Source organism: Chamaea fasciata, unplaced genomic scaffold, assembly GCF_029207755.1.
Source record: "Chamaea fasciata isolate MVZ Bird 193981 ecotype frontalis unplaced genomic scaffold, bChaFas1.0.hap1 SCAF_7, whole genome shotgun sequence".
Classification (NCBI taxonomy): Eukaryota; Metazoa; Chordata; class Aves; order Passeriformes; family Sylviidae; genus Chamaea; species Chamaea fasciata.
The window spans coordinates 27059976-27086047 of record NW_027094092.1 but is presented as its reverse complement, the minus strand read 5'-3'; the positions used below and the strand labels follow the sequence as shown (position 1 = coordinate 27086047).

At 39.2% G+C, this 26072-nt stretch overlaps 1 protein-coding gene across 13 annotated transcripts in view; it reads right to left on the bottom strand.

Moving 5' to 3' along the window:
* Positions 1 to 26072, bottom strand: part of NUMB (NUMB endocytic adaptor protein) — a 92405-nt gene that overhangs the window by 37633 nt on the left and 28700 nt on the right. The window contains exon 1 of one of the 13 annotated variants that reach the window (XM_066188148.1): positions 25453 to 25583. The exons of the other annotated variants lie outside the window; for them this stretch is intronic. The gene's annotated coding sequence lies outside the window, so the exon portion shown is untranslated. Of the gene's footprint in view, positions 1 to 25452; positions 25584 to 26072 lie in introns of those variants that run through there. 13 annotated transcript variants of the gene reach the window in all.

Sequence of the window (26072 nt, the reverse complement as noted above, 5' to 3'; positions counted from 1 at the left end):
GGAGCTGCAAAGCTTCTGTTCTCCACCAAGGCTTAGAGAAGCATTACAGCAACATTAGCAATGTATTTTGTTTTACAAACTGCAGATGGAGGACTCTGTGCATCAGTCTACAGGAATCAGAATTTCAAGGGAGGCCATTCAATCACCTCGGGCAGGTGAAATATACTGCAGCAAATCTCTACATGGTACCTCAGCTCACAAGGACAGACACTCTTATCGCTGCTGCAGACTGGCAGTGCCACAGCACGATGAGCAAAACCACTACTCCAGCTGCCTCAGTGAAAAGTGCAGAAATCTGGTCAGCACATGGCTTACAGCCCAGCTGCCCAACTTTGCACTCCAGTGAGGGACAAATGGACATAGATACTCCACTCTGCCAAAAGGGGCAACACAGTCTTTAAGCAGATACAATTAGATGCAGTAAGGCTCGTGTCAATTTTGAAATCCCAGGCTAACTATGAATCTCAAAAACTTCAGTGAATAGCAAAGCAAGGACTGAGGACAGCACACAACCACTGTGCCACTTGTGAAAAACCGCAGTCTAATTGCCTTATCGTAACATTTGCTTATGCAAACATTCTGTTGGACTTCTCCCTCCCGGGCATTACTGGTGCCCATGAGACTGGCGCCTTATCAGACATTTATTCTGACCAGGAATCTCAATCCCCAGGGGAGGATAAGAATAAGAGTTCCTCAACTACATTTTGTATGAGAAACTGAAGTGGCATTTTGCCCAAAGTATTTCCTTTTCACCAAAAACCAAACCCATTTTCCTACATGTTCTAATTTTGAGGTCATGTTGGCAACAAACAGTTTAAAAATAGCTTATTCTAGCTGATAGAAATGCTGACAAACAGCAAAATTAATTTTTTGTCAGGCAACCAGCAAGGTCTCTCCAATGACCACACTTGGGTTTTCTGAAATATCAGACTCATGAGTAGGCTGCAAAACAGTATGCCTTATAAATGCCTAATTTGCTGGTAACATGCATGTCAGGACAACAGAACTAGAGCTGTCACCTGATGGGGAAAGTGTTAAATAGAACAATTCACACAGGCGGCATATCTGAGGATTCAGGAGAGAAGCACATGAATTGCTCCAATTAAGTGCTGAAATTTTTACTAATTTTGTCTGGAACTCAGAATCTCTGCACAGAAGCTCTAAAGAGAGATGAGTGTGCATTTTCTACTTGAATTCTTTGTAGGGCACTTCACATTTCCATGCAAGCCATGTGTGCTTGCCAACACAACAGACACCAGCCGAGGCTGCAATAAGCTATCAGGGTATTTCCAACTAAACTGATAGCATCATTGTTACTGAAAAGAAATTGACACTGTGTTTTGGGATTATGTAAGGTGAAAGTTATCAGACTTCAATTTTTTTTTTTTTAATTTAGCAACTTGTTTTAGTCATGTAATTAGAAATCACCCAAGAGACAAACCAAAACACCAAAACCTCTATTTCCTTTTCACTTTTACAAATCCAGCTTGGGCCCTAAGAGGACTTTGAAGATAAACCAAGTGAAAAGTCAAGATAGGGAACTCAAAACCTAATTAAATCACAAAACACAACATTGCATCAGAGACAAACTGCCAACAAAGGCTGAAAGGCCTGAGCCTTCTGGAGAAATAAGAAAACAGAGTCACATTGGGTCCTGGTACATTTCAAGGTTATCTTACTGCAGACAGCTGAGTATCTGTATGGTCATTCCCACTGGAGGAAAAAAAAAAAAAAAGGCAAAACAAACCCCCCCACACACCATGAAAATCTCCACCACTTTTGTAATTCAAGAGACTACAACAGGAGACTAGACATTAGACCATTTCCCAAAGCACCTACCGACAAAAGGTATCATAAAGACAAATGAGTTTTTAAATGTATGTTGCCATTTATTTTTACGTAAATTTATCTATTTTGGAAACAGAGCTTCGAAGGCAATTTAAGGAGAGCTGGAGCATCATTATTCTTCTGACCAACAGAAAAACTACCATTTACACCTCTATCAGCCCACTGACTGCTCAGGGGCAGAGCTGTCAGAAACAACAGCGACAGAAACAACACTGTCATGGATAAAAGTGTATGTTGAAGCACTCTTGGCCTCACTGCCTTGTGCAGCATCAGGTTATGGCTGCAGAACAAATTACTGCAAGATAAACCAGCATGTTAATTCATGTCTTTTTAGCTTCTCTGCTGTACAACTGTGTTCGCTTTTACCCTACAGTGAGCACAAGCCAGCAATTTACCCTTCAGTGAGAGATGGGTAAGCTTTCATATTAACTGAAGTTAGATCAGGAGGAAGCTGCTGCTGATGCAAATGTGGAGCTTAGCTTTGCCAGAGTTTACCCATGTAACCATACCTTAAATAAGCAATTCATTTACACTGTGGATAGCTGTTTCTTATAGAGCAGTTGCTGCTACTGGGCAATCCAAACTACAGAATCTGCAGGGGGGAAGGACAATATGGGTACCTGGGTACCTGAACTGCATGCACAAATTCAACTGGTTAGATTTTAAGCTAGGCTGTGCTATGTATTTCACGCTATGCAACCACTTACAGTTTCAACACTCACGACAAAGAAACTGCACAAACATTTTTTATCTTTCTTATGAATTCTAACCTCCACAAAGGTTATTTAATCTGCATTCAATTATCTGTTATCTTTTCTGTTTGCAATGAAAAAGGATAAAAACGGGTATTAAGTCTTCAGTCAGCTTTTTAAAACCATTCAGCAACTCTGGGATTACTGTCCATTTTCTTTCAGAATTTAATGCTGTTTTCTATTTACCAATTTAGAAAAAAGAAAGTCATGGGTCAAACAAGGGCAAAGTACTCTCCACAGCCTGCAACAAATGCAGAGTATCCGGGGGCAGGAGGGAACACCCCCCCCCCCCCCCCACTCCTAGTGCCACCCTCCTGATTTGTAGTACAAAGTCCTCCTACAAGCGTGAACCACCAGGAGTAGTATTGACACGGCAAGAAAATTCCTAGAAGCGTGCACTTCAAACAGCAGGGAAATACAGTTTTAAGAACGATGTATGATAGGGATCATTCTAAAATTTACAAACTTCCGTATAAAACAAACTCAATTAACTTGACACTACCAGGTTATGTAACTTAGAAGAGAAAAAAAAGTCTCATTCATATCTGTATTGCCTACTGGCCACACACAGGTGAGGGCTAAGCAGCTGCACAACCATCTGCTCCCTTATGTGCTCTTCCCCAGTGAAATACAGCGAATACCGCTGAAGGGCCAAGCCATAAAGAGTCTGACACCCAGAGCAAAATCCTCATCCACCTCTAACATATTTTCTCGCATTTCTTGACATCAAAGCTTTCTGAATCAGGATGCATTCTTCCTGCCAAAGCTACCTGATATTTCAGACCTAAGAGGAAATGCAAATAATCTTAATCTCGTTGAAAAAAGCCTGTTTACCTAACCTACTTACTAGGAAAACACTCCAGAGACATTCCTCCGCATGGCTGTGAAGATCCGTATCCTTAGAAAGCTCAGCGGCTCTGAGTCCTTGTGCCACTACAACCTGGGCACACCTGTCCACAGACTAATGTCTAACTGCTATCTTCTGAGCATTATGAAAACCGGAATCATGCTATGAAATCCACAATGGTCTGTACCAGGAAATGTGAACAGCCCACACTTCCATATTCCAGTAGAGTATTTCACATTGCTTTTTCCAGTAAAATACAGTTCACTGCTGCCACTTCAACATTATTGTAAATCTTGGCTATAACCAGGACGCAAGGACATCAGTGAGGGAATATGCTTGTTCCAAGTAATTCTCTTGAGATGAGGTTTGGGTTTAGCAGGCTTACCTGCAGTACAAACACCTACAGAAGCAGTTCAAAACATTTAGATCTCTTTTGCTCTCTAATGTACAATTTGAGTCCCTAAATTTAAGATGACAATGTAAGAACATTTCATTTATAAACAAAAGAGGCAAGCTAGGAAAGCAACTTGATTGCTGCCAAGGTAAATAGTCTGTCCCTGTCTATTATGAAGCTGCCAGGATGGAGTTTTACTTCTCTGAAAAATCCTTATTAAGCATTGCTGCTATGCAAACACTCTCCCCTCCTCTCCCACTTACACAGTACAAAAACATGTAATGTCCCATCTCTCCAAGCCTACTGTAAAGGTTAGCCAAAACTTGCTGCAATTGCCCTGCAACAGCTTCTCTGCAATTATTCACCAGCACAAGCACACAGAGTACCCTTATCTTCTAAGGAAGAAAAGGTCACCCCATGTGTCAGATTCTGAATGCAGAACTTTGAGCCTTTTTGTAAGTTTAGATCCCATAAAATCTAATTAAATCCAGCACTGTCACACTGAAGCAAATGAAGGCATGTAACCGTGTGAGCATGCTCACTAAAACGTTAACAGCCCTGTTTCGCAATACAGACTGACTAACCACACGGCTCTCCAACCCATTCACCCTTTCATTACCCAATTAACACCTAATCATACTATACTACAAGTAAGCATTCTATCAAAGTAAACACAAAGGTGACGCATTTCTTCATTTGTTCAGCCAGCAAACATATTTTGTTGGTATTATTCAGAGCTCCAATTAAGGAGATTTTCCTTGCTGAAGATAAATTATTGAGTAGGTAACTGAAAGTCTACGAAAGGAAGCGTACCAGCTGTAGAAAACTCACCTTTCAGCCATGAAAGCAATATTTAGATCATACCTTGAAAATACAGCAGAAATGGCACCCTTAAACTCTTTATGTAAGACCAAAAGGATCAGTGCTGTGACAATAATGCCTCTGACAGCATTCTTTGGAATTGTGATGCATTGTTATCATATGATGTGAAGTACAAGACATCCTCAAATCCATCAGATTTCTTGCTGTCTTATACCTAAACTAAGGTATCATGTGAGCACTGCACAACTCTTTCCAGAGCACTTGACAATTCTATCTGCACCACAGATGAGGGTGGAAGAAGGGGAAAAAACAATGCTATGACAGCAACATTTTACTAGCAATAGCCAGACATAAACAAAAACTGCAAACAGCTTATGAAATATCAGGAAATGAAATAGCGAACTGTACTCCAGCACACTGTTAACAATTATGTGGCTAAAACATTCAGCTACCAGAGGCCCTGTCCTAAATCTTAGGATTTTTTAAAATACACTTTTCAAACAAAATCCCCCCAGACACCAGTAATTAAACACAGGAGTCAGTATTCCACAATGCTATGTAACAGAAGTATCACCAAAGTAAACATTCGGACTCTTAAACTGTCACAAGTTTGATCATTGCAAGGCAGAAGTTATTCCTAAAGATATGCACAGTGACCTTTCAGCAGATGTAAGATAAATCATGTGCCTCTCACAAACCTGTGAAATGCAGCAAATAAAAGAAAGCAAGCCTCATTTTCTCCATCAACAACTATTCTAAAGCAAAAGTCCCAATTCATCAGACACCACAGCAACTGCAAACTCCGACCGTGGTCCTAAACAATATGCTAAGAGGTTTAAGAGCAGAGATATAAGGCAGTAATCCCCTTGTTTTGTAGGCTCACTCTAAAAATACTCTGCAGACTGTCAGTCACTGGTGGAAAGCAGGTCTCCTAAACACTTGATGTGATACAAAGTGAGTTGAATTACATTATCTATAACAACTGAAAAAAAGCAGAAGTTTAGTAAAGAAACACTAGCTATGCGCCTTGTGGAAAGGAGTTCAAGTAATTCTGCTTTGCAGCTCATCTGCACACATGTGAATAATTTTAACTAAACAAACCATGTTGTTTCCAAGTGAATCATTTACATTTAGGGCAGCTAAATATCAGACAACAGTTTTCAAACATGAACACCTCGGTTTAAAAGGTAGCTTTACAAATACAGGCTGAATTTCAAAATGAAATTAGATATAAAAGAAAGTACAAGAAGGGCTGAAACAGCCAACAAGTATGTTCTTTAATCACTCAGTTCCACGAACTGCAGCTTGAAGTTATGTATGTCAAATGCCATGACAATAAATGCATTTTCGAAATTTAAAAAAGAATCTTTTATAAGTAAAATAAGCATCTTTTACTGGTAGATCAGTCACAAATCTTAGGTTTTTACACTGCACTTACTTCTTTAGGACCTATGAGTATTTTATAAGCAAGTAATCACTGTTGACTAAACAAGGCCAAACATCTGCTGCTTAGTCCAGTCGAATATAAATCAGTCGATCATACCTTTGTGCTGTTGACCTGATCACTCCCTACTTACTGGGAGTCCAGAAACATACGAACACACACTGGATTTTTGGTTCCAGCTCTTAGGTGAGAGCAGAGAGAGCAGATAAAATGAGCTACAGATCCAGAGCACGTGTTTCAGGAACCAACTGCACTCTAAACCAGATTACTAGGAGGATATATTTTAGCAAGATTTAAAAAATATGCTTATATTCATAGTGAAGCTTTACCCTTGGTTCATATACAGTGTTTCACAAAAGTGAAAGCTTTTTTTTTTTTGGACAACTTATGCTGCAACACTGCTCTACACCAGCCCACAGCATGGTCCAGCCCAGTAGTACACGTGGCCCAAGTTCCAGAAACATTTGGAACAACAAACCATATATTTGTATCAGCTTTATGAGAAGCCTTCAGTGGGAATGAATAGCAGTGCTGCTGAGTCTGTCAGCAAGTAGGATTCAGGTACAGAGAAACTAGGTAAATCCAGAGGAGTAGTAGCATGCTCAGATACAAAACAGGGAGGCAAAGAGGGCTCTACACCACAACCAGCAATGTTGTTTCATTCAATTCATTCATGTATGCTCTCAAACGAAACTAGTTCAGCGACTGTTTACAGGTGACACAAAATGTTCCAGAGTAGATTAAACTGATTTTAGAAATACAAGTTCATCTCACAAGAAGAAATTATTCTGTAATAAAAACAGCAGAGAAAAGCACATGGAAGACGGGTAAAAAAGCCAGCGTAATTATAACCAGCAATGAACATGAATTCAGCTATTAATACTGTCTAGGAAAGGTCATAACTCATGTGCAGTCCTCTAAAAATTTAATTGTCAAATAAGCAAACAGTAGTAAGAATTATTACGAAAGGAGCAGAGCAAAGCTAGCAAGACGCCGCAGCACAAGACCAGACTGCACTCAGCTTCAATACCACATAGTTCCTGTAGCTAATAAACCCTCCCTGAAATGAAACTGGAAGGTGCGGGAAAGAGGCGAGGGTAAGAAGGATAGCAAGGACTACTTAACACCTTCAGCTCGACGAGAGATGAGATAGACCAAAGGTCTTCACTTCAGAGAACCAATTTTCTAGCAGGGAAAGCTACAAAAATTGCAGTATAATAATGTTAGAAAATAAAAAGGGAATGATGATTTCCCAATTCTTATGTTGCTGGAACTGTGAAAAAGGAATAGAATTCTCCAGCAGTCCAGGTTTCAATAAAAGAGTATTTCTCTTCATGATGCAAAATCAAGCAGGACAATTCCTAGCCCTGGGAAGTTTAAAACCTAAAAATAGAAAGGAATTTTTAAAAAATCCCCAAACCACCCAGATTAATTGATTGAAACTTCCAAAAGTTATTGGAACCTATAGTGGACATGGTGCAGCCAGCCATTTGGGAAATCACCCAGTCCAATCTGACCAGCTGGGAAGTCTTTTACTTCATGTCTTAATCTTCTGTTCTTCCTAGGATCCATCACTGCTGCATCAGAGAGAATTGCTGAGCTATGGAGCCTTTGTTGGGAAGCAGCACAATTCCCAAGCTGGTGTCCCTTCAGGGCCAGTCCAGCTGGCCACACCTCCGTGTTGCAGCTGTCACAGCATCACAGCAGAGTCGTTCACACCCAGCAGCCGCAGCACCACCGGGAGCTGGCTCACTACGGTGTAAGGATCTCCCTGTTGTCCCAAATACACAGAAGAAGTTTCTACAGCTCAAGACATTTAAACGGAATTAACTTGTGTATTTCAGATAGCTCACAAACCCTGAATTATCGTGGCGACAAGCCATGGGTGCACTAGTCAACCTCAATTATGAAATGAAAATGAGTTTAAACGGCCACGAAGTGTGTCATTCACAGGATGACAGATGACTCCTTGTTACACCATTACTGCACGGGGCCCAAGCACTCCACTCAGTCACTGCCTGGCAGCTGTTCCGTGGCAGCTCAAGACACTTCAATCGCTCCCATCCTCCACAGCTAAATATAATTAAGGCCCTCTTATCTGTGGGTTTTCTTCACGCTAAATCAACCACACTTTTGACTGCAGCCAATGCAAAGAAGGAGGAGGGCGAGTGACACAAAAGGCGTTTTTAATATTAATTTAGAACTCGAAGTGAAATTGTGAAGCTTTGTACCAAGCTTTTGTGAAAAAAGTGGCAGGTTTTAATAATAAAATGAGTCCAGAGAAAAGATACACTAATTTTTTCTGGCTGTCAGAATATCAGAAAATCATTTGATCATCTCTCATTAAGCCTAACAACAGAAAAAGTTCCCTTTCACCTAAAAGATAGGCAGAACGTTTTTAGGAGCTCACAATGCTGGAGCTCACTCCAGCATTGCAACTGTGGTTGACTTCTAAGAACATGAACTTTTCTTTACATGAATCTTATTTATTATAGTAGGAACCAATGCATACATTTATATACCTGTCCAGTGTAAGTTTTGAGTTGTTCCATAACACTTTTTTCAGAGTAACCCTTTACAAAACACTACAAGGAACTAACACAATTATTTCCCAAATCCATTTGCTTTACACAAATGTGATCAAATCAGAAGCTAGCTTAAGAAAGTCAGATACAAGCTATAAATTCTTTAAAGCACAGACTGCAACGCTTTCTGAACTCCCTTACCAGTTAAATACCTTTAAAAATATTTTGCAACCTCTCTAGAGTCTAATACGAGCCATGTGTTTCATCACCCACAGAACTCAAAAATATTTAAGGAATCTGTCACCATACTTGCTGTGAGAGGTGTCTAAACAGAGAATTCCAACACAATTCCAGCTTTCTGGTACCATTTTGTATATAGACAACTAGCATTCCTTACTATGACACAGCATGTAAAACCTCACTTTGTGCCTAATGTTTCCCATGTCCGCTTACTGCAAAGCCTTAAGGTCTAAGCACAACTTCAGTGATTTTGAAAATTATATACAGAAACATAACTAAAGAAATATCTTTTATAAGCATTTGCCTTCATAAAATCCTGATGTATGTCATTTTGGGGGGAAAAAAAAGGTTCCGCAAACCTAAGTGCAGTAGAATCCATTACCAGAACAATGTTCATATGACAGCAGTGAGAATATGTCCACTTGGTGACTTACTGGTTTTTTCCCCCTCAGATTCTGCTATAGTACTGTTCTGAAAAATCCCTCTCTCTTGAATCTATAACCATGACTCCATGGATATTAAAAAAAACCCAAACAAACAAATATTATCTGTGGGCTGAAATAAAGGAGAGATGATAAAGCGTTGAAGTCCAATACGGGCTATAATAGGTTTCATCTGGGAATTTATGTCACTTTCTCCCTATACCTCACAAGACAATTTTTTTTAGATAATTTCAAGTGTTTCTTTTAAAGAACAACCCCACAGTCTGGAATTATTATTATGCCATTATATCAATTTGTCACAACTCCAGTCAAGGCTGGATTTTTCTTTATTCGTGGCAACAGACCTGAAGCCTCTCAGCCTTATGCCAAAACCTTCCATCCTACAAATTTCAGTGTTTGCATATTTTCATTTGTGGTAAGAGGGGAGAGGAGGGAAGGGGTGATCTCTGTGGAATTAAGTGATAAAAAGATACATCGATCAGTCTGCATTAAAGGTTTGAGGTTCCTTGGAAGAACTCCAAGTAAAGTTTTTCATATCTGCTCTTATAAACAGATGCATACTTCCCTCCCCCACTCCCTCTTCCTATCACTTGGCATTTAAAGCCTTTTGCTTGTAAGGATAGTAAGGTTGGTCTTTACGGAGGCTGTACATAGGAATTCAACTGCTATTGCTATAAAATCTCACAGACACTGTTTTTTTAAACACTGATAATAATCTCTGAGACATTTCCTTCCCCAGAAGTTACCAGGTTTCATGATGGTCATTAAAATTAGTAACACATTATTTCTGACCAGCAATAAATGATTATGAATCCACAACTACATGCTCAGTGAGAATTATCACATAAAGCTTCAGACATCAATAAATCCCGGGGTTCCTCTCCAGGTCGGTTTGTTTGTTTGTTTTTTTCCCCCATTAGACTCCGTGAAGGGAAAAGAAAATTCAGTTACACAAACTCACTTTATGTATACCTAAAAATGAAAACGTATTTCTCTAAATAAATAATTCTGTCTACATCCAAAGAGATGGTTTCTACCCTTTTCACCTAAAATCAAATTAATAATTACAAAATTCCTTCATGACAATGAAGATTTTTTTAATGAAAGCTTTAATTAAGAAATAAAAACATTATGTTCACTTCCCTAACAATCTAGTCAAAATATTTAGTCTTTCCAAGGCCACAACATGATTTTACTTCCAAGCTGTAAACAGTATTTAAACCAGTTCATCTAACATAACGTTGATGGGGGAGAAGGGGGGGGTTGGAGGTATACATGTGAATTTCATGTTACTACCTGAGACAGACTGCTCCAAACTTGTAGAACTGCTTTACCTACTAAATGAACTGCAAGAACTCACATCAACATTTTACCCTCTAGTCAAAATTAAGTCTGCGGTAATTCAGAAGGACAAGTCTTAGAATATAATGGACTAGAATATAATGGATCAAGACTTACTGTACCACCTTCCTGGTGATAAAATATTGGGATCTTAATTCAACTTCTTTTCTGTTAGCTTTCTCTTCCCAATATTAATTCTGTTAGCATACAGATTTTATCTCTTTCAAGATCAGAATTTCTGCTACAACAAACAAACATGCATTAAAAGCCAAGAATGAGCCTTTACATGTGTGCTTTCTTCACAAGCTATACTCACATCTCAAAATGATTATTAAGAAAAGGTCAGAACGTGCATGCTAATGCAAACTGTTTAAAATAACCTTCACATAATAATGAAAAAGCTCCACTGAAATTGTCCGTAGAATCTGGAAATTATGATCAAATTTGTTCCCACACTCCTGATGCAGTAAGACACAGAACACTTAGTAAGATGAAGCTGAACCAACCACTTTAAAGTTAACCAATCATACATGAAATGACAAAGTTAAGATATGCATCTCAAAATTCCAGTGCTGCTTTTCAGGGTCCCAGTTCATCTATACAAGGAGCTAAGACTATCACCCTCTTCCATGAATACGAAAATCCCATTAATATTCACAAAACTGTCTCACTGTTCCTCGTTAACAGATTTCCCACCTGATTCTAAATTATTGTGTTTATTTTAGCCCCAATCTGTAAATAAATGGTCAATTTAAGATTATGACCATGAAAGGATCATGAAAAGGTGTTCTTATTTCAAAAGCTTGAAACGAAAATATAACTACAAGCAGTATATGCTGAATTAAGTCAGAAACATCTCAAGCCATCAGTAAAACATTTTGTCAGCTAGGGCTGATAAGAACTACATAAATATTGCATACTGTACTGCAACTGAGCACCTATTAGCTCTCTTTACAATAAGCTGCCAGCTGAGACATGGACAAAAAGACAAACATGTTCATTATTCAAACAAATCGAGCTCTTGACCGTCTTGTTACAGTTGTTCAAACCCAGGAAAAAAGCTCAACATTAATGTCACCCTGAACTAGAGAGGCGTGTAGTTTTCTTACTGGTATAGAAATTACCTTCCTCACCCCCATCATGATCTTAAGCCAAGTAGGATGCTGTCTATCATATGTGGGATCACACCTCTGTCTCCTCCAGACAGGGAAATGAATTCCACCACTCCATGGCAGGTCATGCTCTCCCAGAGGGAGATCAGGCTGCCCACAAGTCAGAACAGGACTGCAGGCAGGGCTGCCAGCAACAGGGGAAATTCTGCAGCTCCAGTGACGCCAAACAGCCCTCACGAACACGCCAGTCTGACCTCAGCTAGGCTAGAACTGTGAAACCCACAGATGTCTCTCACCTTTTTACATCAAGTGTTGCTCACCACAGTAAAACAGTTACGATGATCTGCTGCAACACACAGTTTGGCGGCAGAAAGAGAGTCCCAGAAAGTGCACTGCCCATAAGTAACACATGGTGGAAAACCACATGGCTGCAATAGCCTCTTGAATCATACACCTGTCATCTTCCCAACTTTAAACTGTTTGGCAAAAGAACAAGAAAAGTCAAACAGGAAATAATGAGGAAAATTTGTCTTCATTCTCAAGTCCATCAGAGCAATCAATGAAGCTTCAAGCTCAGCAAAGACAGAAATATCACCTGATGACCTTGAAATCCTGCACTGAAAGACAGCCTTTCCTCATCTGCAGTACAGTGCACTTCTACAAGTCACTCCTCAAAAACCAGACACAGTACAGAGCAAGTGGCAGAAGGTAAACTAAGGCGTCACTCGCACGAATCTCCCCTGAATAATTCAGATTCTACCATTGCCATATTCTGCACTGCCTGCTGATGGACGTCCATAGTGGCAAGTAACAAATTTCATTCCTGGTATGAGTGAGTTTGACATAAAAGCAATGTGAGCTCTACAGTTGGGGCAAGTAGGAAATCATGCTGCTGCTGCTGCCCAGGCTGGCAGATGAAATCGTGTGCCTTGTGTTGCCATCTTGGTATGGAGAACATCACCCTACTTCAATAAAAGACAGCTGCTTCCTGGGGTGGCAACTGAGCTAGGCAACAGAAGACAGGACGAAGAGGAAGGCAGTCTAAAAATGCCTGCAATGGAACAGCTGGCACATGGCAGCAAGGCAGACACGATGGGGACTCAGTGAAAAGGACACTGGATATTGTGCTGCCAGATTCACGCAACCATGAAAGTCACAACTGTGTTGTCTTCACCAACAGCTAGTCACAGAGTCCACTGATTTGAACAGCACCTTCATTATTCTGGCAGGTGCCTGTAGCACAACTCCTCCACTCATATATCACCATTCTTAACAGTATGCCCTGCCTTCCCTTTCTAAGTCCAGAAAGTTTTAAAGAAGTAAATCTTACAGCATGTGCAGTTTTCTGTTACAGAATAGCAGTATATAGGACATTGATAATATAGATAACACCACTTCGAATGCCATTAAAATTAGGTGGGAGAGAACACCACCTTCCTTCACAAGGAATCAATTATACATTCCTTAATGACAATTCTTCTACACATATTAAACTTCACCTTCTTTACTACATTCACAGGAATGGAAGTTAGAAAACAGGAAATTCAAATGGTGACTTGGTAACACAGGTAGTGAACTGAGGTAGAAAGTGAGGTTATTCTACTTTAGAAAAATCAGATCTCCTAAGAAGTTGGCATAATGTGCCACTGAGATGAGCTCGATTGGTTGGAGTGTGATACCAATAACGCCAAGGCTGTGGGTTCGATTCCCATATGGGCCATTCACTTCAGGGCTCGTCTTGATGGTCCTTGTGGATCCCTTTCAACTCAGAGTATCTTGTGATAATCCCTTCTTGCTGGCAAGTTCTGGAAGAGTCAATCTTGACCACAACCCCTGGAGGACCATGCATCACCTTAAGTCCCTCTGAGGACACTACCTTTGAGGATAATACCAAAGGCATACATTTCACTTGGCCAGAAAACATCAGCGCACGTGGCAGAACCTAGGAAGTACACTCAAACTGCACCATTCTTTAGCAGTCTTCACCCCTGGTTAACTGATGACAACTGGTGTCTTGCAAAATTATATCAACAGAACCCCAGCAAACCAAAGGCTGTCTACAGCAGAATGGCTAAGTTCTCCCTACTCGCATTATCGAGCACTCGCTCGTACCTCATGTTACTTTCCAAAAGTCAGATTTCATTCCAAAGGCTGACTGCCCTTCAGGTGCACTGCAATTATCTGTATTACAGAGCCACCCTTCTACTCTGCTTATGGTTTCCACTGCATCTTCCCAGCTCAAATTCTACCTCCTGAGATCATCTACACCAACAGCATCTTACCTGCAGCTCTCTGAAACTGCACACACTGCACTAAACAAACAGCATGTCTAAAGGCAGTGGTCTCCTCCAGTGGTATTACTTTCTGGAAAAGGAAAGGGTTCTCAGGCAAGAACTACAGAACTCATCTCTCAACATAATAGCAGTCTAACCATTGTAGGTAAGAGATGCTGAAAGTTTTTATCTAAAGCCTTCCTACAAGCATAAATGCACAGCTTTGCCAGCACTGAGACTCGAGAAGTCGGATTCCTACATCACAGAACTTCTATAAAGTAAGAGCAGAAAAAGCCAAGTAGCTATTACATATGTTTCTCTGGCCAATTTAGTCTCATGACAGCAAAATTATGCAAGTGTCTACGCGCATACGAATCACGTGCCTCAAAAAGTGCTGTTGCATGCCACAAACCACTTTTTCTCAAATTTCACACTAATCAGATTTAAGAATAACGCCAAATTGATATTTTGCAGTGGTCAGGCAAAGTTGATGAACCCACAAGTATCACCCAAAAAGATCAATCATCAATGCAATAACATGTTCACCAGTTATTTACACTCAGTATTTTATTTACATAAATAAAGCTTCTTCAGTGAAACCTATCAATTTGCAAATGTTATAACTATTTTCACGAGCAGCCTACTTAAGTCATTCCTTTTTAATTAAGGATAAATTGAGTATTTAATAAGTTCAGAGTTCTTATATTGTTCCCTTACCATCTGCAAGAAAACACTGTACAAAGGAAGGGGCAAAAATCATGTTCTCCTTTTGCACCTCTCTCTATTGTGAAATACACCCACTGAAATCGACCACCAGCAATGTTTACACATTATTATATAGAAACATCTTTATAAAGCACATAGTGTCTGACTGCACAAACTGACAGAATTTCCTCAGCCCTTCCAAGACTTGAGTCTGAGTGATGACAACACCATTAAGTGACAACAGCTTCCAGGACACTCATATTCACATTGCCTATTGGAAGTTCCTTATTATCAGAAAAGGTTGCAGTCCATGCATCATGCCTGACAGGTACAGTGGGTTTTTCCATGTTCAGTTTCTTTCCTGTACTTGGTCCTTCTGTTCTCAAGTTCAACTCAAGGCTGAGTGCTTTCTTGGTCCATCAACGTGAACTTTAGAAGTTTCTTAAGATTAAACATTCAGTCATTCTGAATGGAAGTAGACTTAATGGTGGTACAAGATGAAACCTCCCAAACCCTGAAACTACAGCAGAAAGTACAGGATGAAATTCAGCATGCCCTGGATTCTAAACCCCAAACCTGACAAGCAATCACAACTATATAAATTTTTATTCCCAATATTTTAATATCAAGTCAGCGATCTACACAGGCCTTTTTTATTCCTCATATAACCTCTCTCTCTGAATTTTTACAGAAAAAAAGAACTGAAGATGACGGTGACAGAATAACTTCAGAGTCTGGAATGAAATGCTTCTCATAGCCTTTAACATGAACTTCTAAAATGCGGCAGGCTGCTGTAACAAAGCCAAGATAACTGAGGTTATCTTGGATTGTCCTACAACCACACCCAGGAATGCAATGCATGCCAAAACTCCACAGTTGGTCACAGACATGGCGCAGGAGGAATCGCAATGTGCACTGAGTCAGTTTCTCACCGCTGGAATAACGCATTTAGGAGGGCTTGCTATAAATATCCAGTGCTGGGGATACAGGAGGAGATTGGAGCCATATGTGGGAGACCCAAATACTAATTACACACCAAGCAAAGTTCCAGCAACACAAAAATTAAGGAGTAAGAGGAGATTCAGGAAATGGCCTACTTTAAGGCATACAGCCTGCATGTTCTGAACTCTCACAGAAACAGAGCAACCATGAAATAAGGCTGGGAAAGAAATCAGAAGTTTGGGCTACAGAAAAATCCCCCTTGAATATTACGTACCAACGCATACAATCCTGTTGTTGAATTTATGTTTTCTACATAAAACAAATAAAATTTGTGTGAAAAAACAGATTAACCAGTAAGGCAAAAATTCCAAAAGGTGTGACTGACCGCATAAGTTGACTTCACAGAACACATCTAAAGTTTACACAAGCTTAAGATCGTTTTCATAGCTGAACATACATGTGATCTGCACCAGTTTTTGCAGTTAAATTGTCTTACTCCCTTTTTTTTTGTTTGTTCGTTTGTTTGATGGGGAGGGGAGGGTGTTGTTCTAAGAACATTTTTACTTTTCAAAATATTCTCTATAGGTGTCTTTTCTACTAAAAAGGAATTTTTAAATTTTGTTACTGCTACATTCCTCTTCTAGAAGCCACCCTGGACTTACAAAACAATGAATATCTGAAAAGAATTTTAAAAATTGTCTTACATTTCACGAGAGTGAAGACACCTAAAGCAAACTTGTAAATTTTTTTCTTAAAGGGATAGAGGGGTGTGGGTAGCGCAGAACAGGATTATTTGACATCCTTATTTCCCTGATACTGGAAAGAAGGTTAGAAAGCATTCCTAAAATATTTGATAGACTTGAGATTCACAGTAGGAGATTATTTCCTGCTGGACAGTAGTATTATGTTACACATGAAAACGACTATGTCAGTAAAATTAAAACAGCTACAACACGTGAAGCTCTAAGCAGAGCTCCCAGTGTGTTTGAACGGAGACTCCAGAAGGGACCAAGGGAATAGTTACCCAGAGATTATGGGAGCAGGGTATGTGTGTCAGTATTACTGACTAAGCATTATGTCCCAGGTATGAGAAGAAAAAAAATTAAGGAAATAACTAAAACATGAATAGAAAGAAATTACCACATCATTGGCACAGCTATTGCTAAGTGACACCTTATCTAGCTTTTACAGTGACTAATTATTAACTGGCATCACAAAAGAAATAGATTTTGAGTAGAAGTCTGAATATCAATAGCATCAGCTTAATGAGTACGATATTTAAAACCAAATCCACGGCAAGATTCAAGTCTTCAAACCAGAGAAACATTCAAATTTATCTACTAAATTCACTGTAAGAACACCCAGTGTTTATTTACATCTATATTATATTACATTTCAAAGGTTCAAACTTTCAACACTTCAGTAACTAGTAACCTTTTCTGGATCTATTTTAAGTGGTTAAAGATTCTCCCTATGCAAACAATTAGAGGGACTTTTTAACAATCTCACTGAAGTCAAAGGTTTAGCTTGAGATGAGTTCCGAGAACATGAAGAGCACTTCTACACAATGTTCTCAGTTATATTAGGATACACATTTTAAAAAGGAATAAAATTCCCGAGGATGCCCTGCAATTTATTTATGATCTTTCATGGAATCTCTCAAATTCTAAAGCTAACAAAATCTTAAGACAAAAAGATGTGGTATTCAGTTTTTAAGAAATGATGGGGAAAATCACAAACTTAATTCAGGGAATAAACAGATTACACAACCAGTCAAAGAAAGGAGAACTGACAGAGTATATTGTTGTACCTAATTAAAACAAGCGCTAACAAATACCTCCTTCAATAATTTGAATCCTGCCCACCCAGGATTTGAAAACTACAAAACACTCACTTTTACATATAGTATTAAGTTGTTGGTTTCCATAACACTTTACTTACCATATGGAAAAAAAAAAGTCTGTTGTTTTAAGGACTCCACAGATTACTACCCATAGAGACTTGGTCAGTTACACTACAGACAAATCCAGACGATATAGTTCCCCAGAATTCAGAGTATGAAAAGGTAAATTTCTCCAAGAGAGAGAAGGTAAAGCAAGAAAGTAGCTGTGACACAGGCCTCGTTGGACAGGCTGCCCTGAGACACTCCCTGCAAATTCTCTTCACCACCCACACCCCTTCACATCAGGCATCCAGACATGACATGCAACAGGAAGGGCCTGGACAGCCTTCATCACAGGTCAGGTACACTGAAACACTTTGGGAAACCCAAACCAACTGCACAGGGCCTCAAAGGCCACAGCCAGGTTACTTAGATCTGGGAAACACTGCGGCATACACAAACCAAAGCCACCTTCAGCTGCCTTCTTTTGCACGTGGTCTGGTAGTGCCTGCATCAGTTCTGAGATTCCAAAGCAAACATTTTTTACCAAACTACTACTGTCCGTAATACCTTAGGACAACTCAATCAGCAGCAATAGCTACGGCCTGCTATAGAAGCTAGCACTGATTACTGTGACTGTCACTTATTACATTCCACCAGAGCAGCAAGTGACACATGCACATAAAATTAAAAAAATAATTTACTAAACCTTTTTTTTTTTTTTTTTTATCCCTGCAGTTAATGTGCTCATGAAGTCCATCCTTCTGTGACAGAGAACAAAAACCAGGGAGTTTTAGGAGGCAACAACAGTCCTCCACTTGGGTACAACAACTTCAGCGAAACCTTCAGCGACACCCAGCCTTTTCTGCAAAGCCTGAGCAATTGCATCAGTGGGATGGGCCACTGGAGAAGCCTCATTTCCTCTGCATCTTCAAGGCTTACGAAAGGTTTTGCCAACTCCAGCTCTGTTCACTGATAACATAAGAAAACTTGTAAAAACCAGCTGGGAAGGAGCAGGATGAGGTTCAGAGTGAAACACTTGGGTATGTACAACACGTAGTATGTTTAGTTCTATAAACTGAATTTTGTGTTATTTGTGAATCCTGCTTTCACTCATTCAAGTTTGTCTTTATGACTGACAGAGCTACTTCACTCTTCAGCGCACACCTACAAAAATAACTGTGCAGACAGGAACCCAAGGTGTACTAATAAGACAGTTACAAGCCTAGACAGCAGGAAGCTTCAGCCTATTCCAAAGGAGCTTAATACTTAATGGAAGCATAGAGGCCTACAATTACACAGCTAAGTCCCAATATATGCTTTTTACAAGATTAGAGCTGGAAAAATTTCACCTGTCCTGTGAATGAAAGAAGCCAAAAGGCAGAGGAGAGATAGACAGAGGCAGCCAGGAAGACATTCCCAGAATTTCTCCCTTCAGCCTTGAATTAAAGAAGTCGCTGGTGGTTTTTACCCCTCTTGAAGGGGTATATATTATATATATTCAGTCATCATGGTTTACTTCATCAGTAAAGACTAGAGCTAATATCCAGAGTAAGTATCTCTGTAAAAGGGGTCTACAAATACTTAGAAATACTGGGTTTTTTTAAATGTCAGAAAATATACCCCCTCCCCCATTTGGTTATACATATCATGGCTGTTTGGTAATGGTATTTGTTAGCTTCTGCATTTCTGTCCATTTTCCTTAAACAAACTTAGTTATTTCCATCATGCCAAGTACAAACTAATGCATGTACATGGGACTAAAAGCAGAGAACCATCACTCCCATTTAGAAAGTAGAAGGGAACTTGATTAACCTGAAAAGATGCAGTTTGAATCCCAACCTGAAATACACGGCAAAATTTACATAGATGGCCATGGTGGTGGCCAAGGGCAGGGAGGGAGAGAAGTACTATGTATCCTTTCATTTGAGAACCCAAAATTCTTGCAGTTACAAAATTTTAGTCGACTTTTAGGCAACAATGCCTGACCACTTCCCAAAACTGGGGGCAGCAGAGGTAGTGACTTCAAGATGACTTATTTATAGCAAACAGAACCCACATACAGCCACTAACTCTATAATTAAACACTAAAACAAGATGCTATTATGAACACAATGTCTCTGGCAACATTCCACATTCAGATGGACACTGAAATATCTTTTAGATAATTGAACTCGATCTAATCTGGAGTTGGTATTTCCTGGCCAATGATGACTAACTCTTCTAAACCACCATTAAGTATCAGGAAATACCCACCCCCAACATCAATCACTATCTAAACATACACCAAAGTATCATGTTTTGAACACCTTCACTCACAGGCAAATAAATAAATAGATAAATATCCTACAGGCAAAAGTGAGGGGAATGAAAACCCTTTCCATCAGTCTTCAAGTAACAAAAATACAAAATCAAGTCCTGATATTAATAACAAAATATGAGTTAGGGCCAGACTTCCAGCTTGCTTGTACAGTTTCACAAGAAAACACTGGGCTCTTCCACAGTTATCTCACTCCCTTCATTCATACATTAAAATGCTACTAGAATTAAACTGATCCAAACCACTGCTTTGGGATGGTGGGTTAGAGAAGACTGTGTACAGTGAGGACACTGGTCTTGCACAGCTCTGCTGTGCCCTTCCCTCTCAGCTTCCCAGGTGCACCGTCCTGCTGCCCCAACCGACTCCAGTCTTCAGCAACCCACACAAAGAAAAGAAACAGACCAAGGAGCCTCTGTGCAAACTCCAGCCTAAAGGAGAAGCCATTCCTTTCCATCTCCATTTTCTGTTCCATTCAAAACAGCAGAGGAAAGAAAGCACTTCTTAGCTAAAAACAAACAAAGAAAAAGAACCCATGGTAAGTGAAAGACAACATCACATTTATATTCAGGAAGGCTCAGGAGAGGACAATTGTCCTCTTCATTTCTGTAGAAACCAAAATTAAAGGCTCTCAGTAGGAAAGTCACAGCTCTAATCCCTTCTTCCCCATCTCACTGAAGGTACTGATAGAAAGTTTTCATCACAGCAGTCAACACATCACTATGTTGTGAATATTAAATCTAACCCAAAGAGACTGCCATGATTTCCTCTCCTATCCTTTTCTATCTTTTTTTTTTCCCTTTTAAAGGCAAAAGATTTGCTTTACAGCTGCCATGAGTGCACCAAAACTATTTCTAATTTACTTAGAATTACAAAATACTTTCATCCCTGATGAAATTTTTAGTTGATGTTAATTATGCTACTATTCTTCTATAAGAATTCTACGTACTTAGCTTAAGTTGGCATGTGGTTCTCTGCAAGTCAAACACTTCCTAATTAAATCCTAAAATCCTATCAAATATCAATGCTTAAAACTGCTACCTTGAAGCAAATCTACAGCTTGTGTATCAAGAAGAATCATTCTGGTGAGTAGAGTCTACTGCCTGAATAAAGCAGCTTTTTTTTTTTTTTTAAATTTGAACATGAAAAATCAAACTCTTATGAAAATTGATATTCATTCCCAACCCTCCTCCCAGAAGAGCTAACCACTTATCAAACCACTACAGTAGATCTTCTGGCAGCTCTTTGAGCTGTAATCAGAGATCAGACTTACATTCATCTTTGGGGGAAAAACCACCACCACCACAACACAGAGCACACACACACACACAGAATCCCCTTCATAATTTAATTTTAATTTACAAAGAGGGCTCCTTTGCACTCATCTGAAAGCATGTTATGTGTCAGCAGTAAAACAGAATTCAGCTTTTTTGGAGAACACTTTTTTGGGCCGACACCCACATAAGCAGAGAGCTACACCTGCAAAAACACATTAAACTGCTGGTTCAGAATTCAGTTTGCAGGCCAGTGAGCAAATAAGCCCCACCAGCATTAACTGGCACAATACCTCTTGCACTCCTTGTGTCAAGTAGTTCTCAAAATGTTACATGTCCATGCCACTGAAATTACACTAGTGACATTTTTTCGAACTGGGAAGCTTACATAATGAGGAGCAATACCAGAAGCAGCACTCATTTAGCAGCAACTCACAGCACTGAAAGGACAGAAATGAGTTCCTACACAGAAAAAAGCACACAAGAAAACTTCCATCAGAAAACTGCTTTTAAAATAATAAAAAAGAATTTTAAAATCCCTACTAACCCAGCCCTCTAATTCTATTTTATAAAGGTGTCTAAAGTCAGTCTATATAGGTGTGAAGGATGTAAATTAGGAGTTATGATTTAGGGGGAAAAAATGAACAGAAAAACAAACCCAAATGCTACCAAAAAACTCCCTCAGCATTTATCTTGCTGTTTAAAGCAGCTGTGTCACATGGAGTAGAACAGCCCACCCAACTGTATCTACAAACCAAGGGCAGAGTTTTAAACTAATCAGTACAAAGGTCTTCAAGAAATTGAGTTTTCGTAAATTATAGCTTTGCACACAGTTCAGTTTACAATGTGGACTTTGAAAAGATTTGAGACTTTCCTAGTGACGTGCCTCTGAGTACACAACAATATGAGGAAGTGCTGTAGCTAATACCCCTCTTCTCTCCAGACAGTCACATATCAAAGGTGCATCATTGTTTAAAATGGCTCCAGTTCCAAAGGGTGAAGATCTACTCCCTGTCCTGTCTTGACCTTAAGGGAGGGACACACTGTCCACCAAAACATCCTGTCAGGAAAGCAGTAAGAAGCGTGCAAATTTGGAGATTAGGATAATAAATACACTTCTGCTGGTTACTTATTTTGACTTTCAAAAAAATTGTTGTCGAAGAACACAGAGGCTTTTCTAACCAAGCCTTGTCCAGGCCAGAAATCCTGGTGAACATGTCCACTTGGCAGCTGCGGGGAACTCTGAACAATGTATTTGTGAAGATCCCTGTGTGGTAGTCTTGTGTCAAAGTTTTCACTGTTACATCCATTCTCTTTTGAAGTTACATGTTTCCTGAAACTGGTTTAGCAGAACAAAACTGCTATTAATTATTTGCTATTTCTTCCAATATAGATACTTGGAATTTATGTGAACATAGTCTGTTCACTAAGTAAAGTGTATGCATCTGTTTAGGAAAAAAATGGGATGTTTACTGCTTTGGGGTTTTTTTCTGTGTTTCCTTTTTTAGGACTGCATTCCCAAACCTGTGAGGAGATGCCAATGGCATAAGGAACAAAGTCAACAAGTATTTTAATCAGGTTCATTTTCAATATTTCTTAGGACTGGCACCAAGCCCTTACAGAACAAGCTGTTTAGGTCAATAATAAACTGCAGGGCTCCTAAATGAACTGGTAATATTGTACCTATTTCTCTTATAAGTAAAATTACTGGTTTTTACTGGTCAAAAGGTCTTATTTTCTCAAAGTACAAAATTAACAGAAAGACTGCCCCAAACTACTCAAATGACTACTTTAAATGTGGTTTTACTGTGGTTTTCATCATCAAACCTCTGTATTTATCTATCACTTCTCTCAAGATGAATAGTGGTTTCTGCATTTTTCTTGAAGTTTATTCAAGTGGAGAGCAAATAAACATTATTTCAATCCTTTTTTAGTAAAATGTCTGCTGAAAACTACCCAAAAGCTTAATTCAGGTTAGTGTTATAAACTCTAACAATGTTTACTGGAGTGAAACAGTTGGACAAGCCTGCTCTCATATTTAGTTCAATGGCTCAGCGTCAGCAAGTAGTTTGCATCTCTAGATATTTGCACTTGAAACTGAGATGTGGAGGAAAATAAACCTGGCAGATGAGACCTCAAACCCCTAGTATTTTTTCCAGCTCAAGCTTTTCATACCTTAGATAAAATGCATTACTTCATTTTTTAACGTCAGGTTAACAGCTAAGAATCTTTGTGAGAGAGAATGTAATTTTATCAAACAGCAAAGAGAATTGCTGAAGCAACACACAGCAAAACACAAAGCCAAGTCAGAGAATCAAATTTGAGCTTGCATATATTAAAACATAGTTCAAACAGTGAAGCTCACTTTCACACTGTACTTTTTAACAGTGATAGAGCAAATCACACAACCCAGAGTGAATAAAACAGATTTTTAATATTTTTTTAAATAATAAAGAAATATATCAGTACATGGAAAAGATCAATAAACATAATTTTTTAGAAAGCATCACTACATTATGAGCTGCTACTTGGGCTTTGTACAAACTTACAGGAAAAACACAGCCCTTCTTCAAAGAGTTGTTACAGAATTGTTTGGTTTTCACTGTATTTTTACTGTTCAGCTTCAACTGCACTGAGCAACCTTTAAGTGCAGAAAGTGGTTTTTGAGGTCCAATTTCAGACTGAGCAAAGTCTATCCAAAGATTTTCATGAAGTCCTGGACTGCCTACCTGCCTGTAATGCTATGGTTTTCATATTGCACTGTGTCATAATTGCTTCTGTTTAAAATGAGAAACAAACTCTGTTTAAACATTTACTGTCACTTTAAGATCTTCAACAAACTGCACTGCAGTCCTGCTACTGTACACATCAGGGACTTGACTACCATCTCTTTAGAAAGGAAAATCAACTCCATTTAATTCCTGCTTGGATCTAGACATCTGGAATCAAGTATATACATGAGGAAGAACCACACAGCTGCAACTGTATAAATATTTTTCTTACCAATTCCCTGCCAAGAGCATCTCAAAATTATAAGATCAATTTCACAGACAAGAAATAAAATGAAGGTCACAGGCAGAAAGGCTTTTAGAATTTGGGTATTCATATTTGACATGAGAGGTATTCCTGGGCCAACACACAGTCTCATCTTGGATCACATTTTCCAGATTTTGTTTCCTGTGAACTTCTGGGGTGGAGCTTGTGTCTCCTTAAACTGGCATCATGATTATCACTGATTTTATCGTAAGAATTTCTGGCATCCACTTCAAATAACAATCCAGCAGACAACACACATTCCAGCTTGCGTTATTAGGATTAAAACAGGAACCCTTTTCTATTGATATATTCCTTCCAACAAGGGTCATCTAAGCAATTGCCAAACTGATTGCAGTTGATTACAGCATGACGATGCATAGACACTAAGGTACATTTGTTAGCTGAAAATGCTGCAGCAAATTCAAGTCTTCAGAGGTTTGATTTATAAATTAGCTTGAGAATGCCCTTTTAACACAGTACTTTGGAACCTACAAAGCATCTGGAACAGTATTTCTAGATTCAGAACACTAGGAGAGATTATTTTTTTTGTTCGTGTCCCACCAAACAGACTGTATTCTGCCTTCTCATACAAATGAGTGAGACCTGTAAAACTTCATTATCAAAATTAATACCTATGGGTCATCTATCACCGACACACTAAAAATCCACTCTTTCCTCTGACACATCTGCTAAGCCAACGTAACTACAAAGTTAACCACAGAAGCCTGCAAAGGTGTTGTGTGTATAGATGAACATCTACATCAAGCATCAGTGGCACCAATTCTTTGGCACTTATTCTTTGCATAATGACGTTAATCAAAGTTTGGGGCTTGATTTGGTTTTGTACTGTGGCTAAACAACACTGACAAGCATCAGCATTCCAGAGACTGCCCATATTTTAGAAATCTGCGATGGCTTTTCCACTCATACACCACCATTCATGAAGGAACAAAGGTATGGAAGGATGTCACAGTATCAGACGACAGTAAAGACATACTGCAGCAGACCAGCTCAAACCTTAGATAACACAAATTGATACACTGGGCTGTTTAGAAGGGAAGAGCATAATTTGTGGCACACAATGATTCCAAGTTCTCCTCCTGAAGTTTGTGAACTATCATGTTTCTAAGATCACACTGAGCACTGATGCTCCAAAGCTGCTGCTTTTCACTCCTTTCAAACAACTGTAGCCACATTAGAGTTTCAATTTATAAGGTTTATGAAAATCTTCCAGAATTCACACACTCCTACTTACTGTACAAGTTTGGCCATGACAGTTGATACGGGTCATCTTCGTCAAGTGCTTCTCATGGATTCCGATTTCTTGTATCAAATGCTTTATATGGCATCACACAAGATGCTTAACATACACACCAACACTTCTATTGAACCTATTCTGGTCACCTGTAAACACAGACAACTTAAGACTCTGTTCCTAATCTTCATCCTCAAAGGTTTTGCCTCTTCACAATCCACTTCTCTGCAACCGTTAACTACAGCTAATGTATTTCAAAAGATGAGAACTGTGAACAAAATCTTAAAAGAGAGGTGCTTCAGCAAGCGGTAATGTGAAGTGACAATACTCATTTTGAAGACTTAAGGACAGCTGGACAAGATATTGCACTTTCAAAAAGGAATAACTTAAAAATCACATGCAACTTGTGGCAGCAGAGATGACTGTACAGACAGGGTTCAGCAACACAGGGATAGACAGCCAGGAATCCTGCAAATTTTCAAGGGGCAAATAAGCTGTGATTAAAACCACTTTCACATTCCTTGCCCCACTGAAGTAACAATCAAGTAACATTTAAATAACAGTCCAGAGCCGTGAAAATCACTTCATCAACACTTCAAGTATTCTTAAAATCAAAGTTC